Below are 7,722 nucleotides of genomic sequence, written 5' to 3' on the forward strand. Positions count from 1 at the left end.
ACATCCTTCAGTTAAGCACGTTAACTGCTTTATCGATCACATGTTATATGATGGGTGTCGATAACGTCGATAAAGATGTTTAACTGGGAGTTAGAATTAACTAGACATGGTGCAAACGGCCCTTACTGTAGAAACTGCTTTTGTATGTATGCCATTGCCAGCAAACTAAACCAGCAACTGTCTACATTCACCATGGAAATATACCTACTACAATTCACCAAGGAAAGGCCAACATAGTTCCATGTAGAAGCTCATAGCTCACACACATAGCACAAAGCTCGATTTGGTGTTTAATGCATCTCCTCGCCGGCAGAACTGCTTCCACTTTTCCACGAAAAAAAACTTATATCGCACGCTTTCCTTTTGTTTTCACTATTACACTTTGCCAATGCATACTTCATTTTGCTTTGTAATGTCTCAATAATTGTTTAAAAGCACGCAGAAATATTAACGCATAAATATTAAAATTGTTATTTGGTTTTTTCGTGTGCTCACAATCAATAATTGCACCAAGATGACGTCACGCACACAGCTGATTCTGTCAAAATCACAAAGAGCGGATTAGCGGTACCGCGATTGGCGCAATCTCTATTTCTCTCAATCGTGTATACAAGATAGGAAAAAGTTTTCTAATAGCGGTCACCCCTCGTCAGGCTATGGCAAACCTCCGAGCGTATTCAGCTATGGAAAACAACGTCTCCTAAATATACATTCACCGATACATACATATATATCGTCGTTCAAAGTACAAAACCGCATTATTCTCTAGAAAATAATGTATGCTAACTCACAAACGCGGTTTTGCATTATCTTGATACGCAGTATGATATGTACGTGGAATCTAAGGTTTATATTTTCCAAAAAAAAAAATCTAAGAGGCTGCTCGATAATACGATTCGAAAGAGAAATACGATGCAATAGGCAATTATGCCCGTATGATACTATGTTTTTTTCCTGTATTTTTCATTTGAAATATAAACAAAAAAACTGACGAAAGTCAAATTACAAAAACAATTCGGCAATGCGTTAGAGAGGAACAAATTCTGTGTGAAAAACAGCTGAGTTTTGACATATCCTTAACGAAATTCAAATAAACGAAATTAAAAGTTGCGTACAACAGTTTTGTTACATTAAAAAATTAAATTAAAGTGGCAAGACAATAACGTATTTAATTTAATTGTATTTCCATTTTGTTTATGCTAAGGAAATAACTCCTCTGGCAATATTCAGACAACTGTGTAAGAAAAACGAACGAAATACAACCATCTGTCAAAAAAACCTAACGAAATACAAGTTGGCCGGACTGTTTTTAACAACCTAGTTTGTTTTTCGTCAGTTGTTCTTTTTTTTGTACAAGTACTGAATTCGTATATAACTTTCTCTTTCTTTCAAAATACAGTGTAAAATACACTCGAAATACAAGAAAAAACGTAGTATCATACGGGCATTACCACTGTTTGACATAAGTGTTCAAATAAAACTGACACAGGCTAAACTTTTTTTTGTGACACGCCTTACTGTATAATAAGGGAGTATCGCTTTACGCAGCATTTCAAAAATATACATCGCAAAATTCTAAAAAATAATAAAAACAAGTAAGAAAGTCTAAGTTCGGGCGGAGTCGAACATTAAATACCCGGCGCAGGTACCGCTACATGGTAAGCCGGTGTGTATCAGTTTTGAGTAAATTAGCGTCCTTAAATTTCGAAATATTGAAGTTTCAAGCATTTCTGAAATTCGCCGTTATATGAAAAGTGGTCGTAATTTGAATCTGATTCCAATAATTTTCAACGTTTTGCTTCTATGTGGCAAGCACAATAATCATACCGAGTTTGGTACAAATTGGTAGAACGGTTACCGCGATACATNGTATTTCTGAAAATTACCGTTATATGGGAGGTAGGCGTGGTTATTGTCCGATTTTAAAATTTTTCGGTCATTCGGTATGATGTAGCAAGATTAACAACTGTGCCAAGTTTGGAAGAAATTGGTGCAGCGGTTACCAAGATATACACATGTATCCATAAGTGGGCGTGGCTATGCCCATTTTCCAAAAATTTATAATATTCTTATTTTTCGTCTAAAGGTTATTGTAAATATCAATTTTGAGTGAATAATCTTCAGTAGTTACTAAAATATCGCAGTTTTCGTATTTCGGAAAATTACCGTTATATGGGAGGTAGGCGTGGTTATTGTTCGATTTTGCCCATTTTCAATACCATCCGTCCATAACGAAGTGCACGTACCAAGTTTCGTTAAGATATCTCAATTTTTACTCGAGTTATCGTGTGCACAGACGGACAGACGGACAGACAGTCACCGCTTAATCGACTTATCTTTTCATTCTGATCATTTATGTATACATTTGTCTATATCTATCTCGCTTCGTTTTGCCTGTTACAAACAACCGTTATGTGAACAAAGTTATAATACCCTTGTGCACAAGTGCGCTCGGGTATAAAAATCCTGCTTGAGCAAAGTTCGGTCCTTATCAATTCTTCTTTTACAAAATTCTGATTTCGAGAGTTCCATATTTTTTGAAGTTCTGTTTCACAAAATTGTACTTTTCGCACTTTCTTATTTCAAAATTCTGCTTTTGTGGTAGACAAAATTACTCATATTCGCCTTTAGCTTAAATCTACATTTAGGAAATACATATGTACGTACTAAACGACTTAAAAATCCGTTATACTTAACGAAAGTATACAAATTCATACAGCATGTCCCACTTTTCTCATTAGTCAATCTTATCCCCACTAAGTTCCATTTATTATATATAATAAATAAACGCAATCATTATAATAACCGCAGAACTCCACAGGCAAAAACCCATGGCCTAACAACTGTCATTTTGACGAGCAATATGATTGCAAGTTTTTGTGTGTGGGCACTTTGATGTCTTGAAATAAGCATTTGCCGCATATGCCACCAGATAACATTCTCTTAATTTCGGCGTTTAAAACCATTTAAATCTTTAAAAAACTTGCTGAATAACTTCCTAAAACGTAATCATAAATAATCCAATAGGGTACAGATTTTTATTTTGATTTAATCTCAAAATTTCATCGATGTTATCACCAGCACGCTTCCTTTCAAATGAAAATATGGCTGTCAAACTATCAAATTGCCTGCAATAGATGTCCAGCAATAAGCGCTGACATATATTGCAGCCCATGAGAAATAGGCGGTATCCATTGGAAATATATTTTGTGGCATGGTTATCACGACATCAGTGTTTTCCTGTGGAGACAGGGCTTACTGGCCGTCTCCATAGGATAAAATTTATTGCTGTCCAACCGTCATTTTGGTCGCTAGATATAAATTATATCAGTGGAAATATTTGTGTGGGCTTTTTATATGTTGACATAAGCATCTGTGAGATAGCTTCTAAAACGTATTTTTGCCGGATATAATCACTTAAAAAATTTAGAAAATAGGCTTACATCCAATTTCATAATAACAAATATTTTAACAGAAAACAGTTCAATATTTGCTTTTATATTAAAATATCAATAATGTTGCCGCCACGAAGTTTTCATGCAAATGACGTGTAGCTGTCAAACTACCAAATTGCCGGCAATAGATGGCAAGATTAGTGTTGTTCCGATACGAGTAACTACAAGTAATTACTCGATACTTTCTTCAAGTACTGAGTACTTTTTGTACTCGAATCCTTCCCGCAAGTACTTAGGTGGGTATCGAGTACGTGATAAAAGAATTACTTGCTTTTCCAAAAATTCTGAATTTCGGTTCTGACAATATATGAATCATGCTGTTGTGGTTTTTGCACCACGTTAAGTTGGCTAATAAAAAAAGTGTCATTTCCTGCTTTCCCGTACTAGTCAATTATTAAAATTTTGCAATATACAAACTTGTGGCTACTTTTTTGGTAAGTTTTGGTCGGAGAGTACTCGAACCGATTCTTTTTTTCTTCACATGACATAAGTATTTACAATGAGTTCGATATGAGTAAGTATCGAGTACTTCTCTCCGATACATTTGTGGCATCGATACTTTTCTTCAATATTTTTAAAGAGTACAGTTATCGAGTACAAGGTCGTATCGGAACAACACTAGGCAAGATATAAGCTCTGATATATATTGCTCTTGAAGAGCAATGAGCGGTCTCCATTGGCAAATTATATTCTGACATATGTATCAAGATATAAACTTTATCCTGTGGAGACGGGCAGTTAAATAACATGCAGATACACCATTATACTGAAAAGTGTACGCTTGGAATATAGTTTAACTACACCTACAGTGACTAGCAAAACTGTAACATGATGTAACACTTTTTATTTCAGCCACCGCTATCTTTTCAACTTCTAACGACTTTCATACTTCTGTTGTATATTCTGATTGGTACACCCCCACAACAACAATAATAAAACCAGCAGGCAAACAGGTAAATTAAGGCCAATGTTACAGTTTTGCACTCACTCTCAGTTCTGCATTTTACAGTTACCTTTTACTTAGTTGGAAGTCAGATGACTTTTTTCTGTATTGTAATTTATTCAAGAAGTGATTACCAGTAAATAATATGGTTAATCAGGAAACATAAATGTAAATAATAGATTTACTGTGGAAACGTGGGACCGTGGGAAAGTGGCAAAAAATTATGGAGCTCGCCACGTGAAAATGTTAAGACTGAGAAAAAATATAGCTTAAAATGTTATTAAGGACAAAATAAGTCTGCCAAAAAATATTACGGTCCGATATCTTGTGAACTTAGTAGCAAGTAGCGCTGCCGCCACTATTACAGAAGCGCTTAAGGTGTTAAAATTGAATGCAAATCAGTAGACAGCGATGCGAAGAATTGTCAAATTGAACGCAAAGGCATAATAAAAGAAGAAACATCATTTTGATTGAAATACATGTGCGAGAGTGGTATCATTTTGCCGGATCGCACGAAAACCGGACCGTTGCCTATTGGGATATGTTAGCCCTTACAGAATGCAATAAAAAACACATTTTTAAGATTTAATTGAAGGTTAGTTGGTCAGTCAAGACTAAATTAATCGCTTTCAATCAGATGGTCGGGCATGGTATTGGATCAAAGACCCAAATTAAGCCTAAGCGCATCATGTAAGGCCAACTGTGAATCACAGTGGTCGGTCAATAATAGTTTGGGGTTGTTTTTCAAAAATATTGTTGGTCCGTTAGTACGCATTATGCGTAACGAACAGTATCTGTTCATACTTCAACAAAATTTGCAAGATGTAGTTGAAAAATGAGAGTTTCTGCTGAAAAATCACCCAAAACATATTGCATATGTTCGCAAAGACGGGATGCAAAAGCATAAATTTGCTATTTTGAAATGACCTCCACAATCCGCGGATATATATCTCGTCGAAAATTTGCGAAATCCACTAAAAGCGCAGCTTACTAAGTATGCAAGTCCGTCCAATGGAGTTCATGAGCTATAAAAGCAAACCAAGGATATACGTCCAGAATTTTTACAGAGATACAAATAAGGTATGCCAAACTGCATCCAGGAGCTAAAAAAAAGCAAGAGTATATTGAACATTGTGTTAAGAATTCTTTTTTTTCGTGAAAATTGTCAAAAAGTTATTAAAAATATATATGTGCAAAACTGTAACACATGCCTTAATTTACATTTTTGTCTGCTGGTTTTATTATTGTTGTTGGATTGGCTTCAAATCTTTATGAGAGTGGGAGTAGGAGTGTACCAATAAGAATATACAGCAAAAGTATGAATGTCGGTAGAACTTGGAAAGATAGCGGTGGCTGAAATAAAAAGTGTTACACCATGTTACAGTTTTGCTGGTCACTGTATACATGTATGTAATTTATAGTACATACACATATATTACCGCATATATTTGAGCATATTCCTACATTCCTTGCAACCGAAAAGCATTTGCTTGCATTACTTACATATACAAATGTACGTGTACATATGTATTTACACATTCATGAAGTATGCATAATAGGGGTATTCTCTGAGTCTTGCAAAGCCCTTGCAAGGTGCACGGATTGCATGGTTTGCAAAGCTGTCCCATACGAAAACCGGATTTTACCGTGCAATCCGTGCAATCTGTGCACCGTGCAAGGGCTTTGCAAGACTCAGAGAATACCCCTAATGTGACCAACTATTTCATAACTCAAATAAGTACAGAGACTGAAAACCAAAAACAGTATGAAAGTAATAAAAAAATGGTAAAAGCAGAATATATAAAAACAGTATTAGTGTACAAATTTAACAACTAAATTTTATTAATTAAAAATCTATACTATTTATTATTCTAAGACAAGGCGCTTATTCCCAGCGATCTACTAATCGTAACCAAATTAAAGTGCTCGATCTGAAACTTTGCACGACCATATCAGATTTAAAAATCATTAGACCCCTTTAAATATTTTTATAGAAAACTGTTTAAACTACGTTCATTTCAGTAGGCAGAAACTGCGGAGCGCTCTGAATATGGAGTAAAGGAGGACGCCCACGTTAACACCTCGAATGAGTGTATTCGGATCGCTCCGAATATGGAGTGAGAAGGGAGTCAAAGTTTTTTTTTTGTTATCTTGTTTTTTTTTTAGTCTGTGAATTGAAAAAGAAATTTTCAATCAAGAAGAAACTGATCGTCCTTTTCGAATATTCCTGAAAAGGTACACCGCAAAACACGCGGTTGACGTTATGGCAGTTTCAAATGCATTTAGAGGAAAACAATAATGCATAATTACTTTTGTCTAATTTTAGAACTTTTCAGATGTATTTAATAGAATTCTGGATGGATCTGGTAAAGAGTTCCATAGAGCGGGCGCAAAGTGACTCCAAACCTAAAGGGAACGTATTTTAAACAATATATGTATGTAAAATAATATTTTTTGATTTACTACAGGATTTTTCCGTTTTTATGTTTTTTACTAAATATTATGTAAATCATTTTTTTTATTTAGTGTTTTTTTTTTATAAAGAGATGAAAACTCTTTAATACTTAAATTAATGTGAGATTATTAAAAAATACTTTTGCGAGTTAGAGAAGGCCAAGAACTCTCCCCAGACTAAAAAATTAAGATAAGTATAATAAGAGCCTATTTTGCGAGATGTAAATTTAGTCGACTGGGTCGTTCAACCTCAGCCTGGTGTAAGTAATCAAAACCACTTGAAGCATTAAGCAACTTCTTTTATAAGGAAATGGTTATTATGTAGCCCGGATAAGAAAATTTTTGCATGGCATCGACACTGTCGTTTCTGAATATCCACAGGAGCAAGTAAGATTCGCCACAGAAGTTTTAAGCTCTCTAACACCTTTTAGTTTTTCGTGATTTTTTAAAGGCCCAGTAATCAGCGTTTGTGCTGCGGAGTTATGCTGCATTTACATGAGGCGATTTTCTAAGGGATCAACAATGCTCAAGAAAAAGCGCTCGTGTAAATGTCTCAAAGTAGACAGCAAGTCAACTTTTGCAGGCGATTATCGTCTGTCAAGAAATCGCCTCATGTAAGGCATCTTTAGGTGAACGTCCCAAACGTTGATTTTCAATCGCTTCTTTTGTATGGGGAAAAGGTTTCACCAAGGATGACATGATATGAAACTCTCTCATTTTTCTTCCGAGAATCTAACTTAAACTCGTTTTCTGACTTAGCAGCACTGTCAAATAAAGTTAGACTGAACAGCTGACAGGCAAAATAGCGAGCTAACACCATATACGAACAAAATACACTGATTTAATTCCAATGGATTTCCTGCAAACACA

The sequence above is a fragment of the Rhagoletis zephyria genome, unplaced genomic scaffold, assembly GCF_001687245.7.
Source record: "Rhagoletis zephyria isolate East Lansing unplaced genomic scaffold, Rhagoletis_zephyria_1.1 Rzeph_scaffold_01081, whole genome shotgun sequence".
Classification (NCBI taxonomy): Eukaryota; Metazoa; Arthropoda; class Insecta; order Diptera; family Tephritidae; genus Rhagoletis; species Rhagoletis zephyria.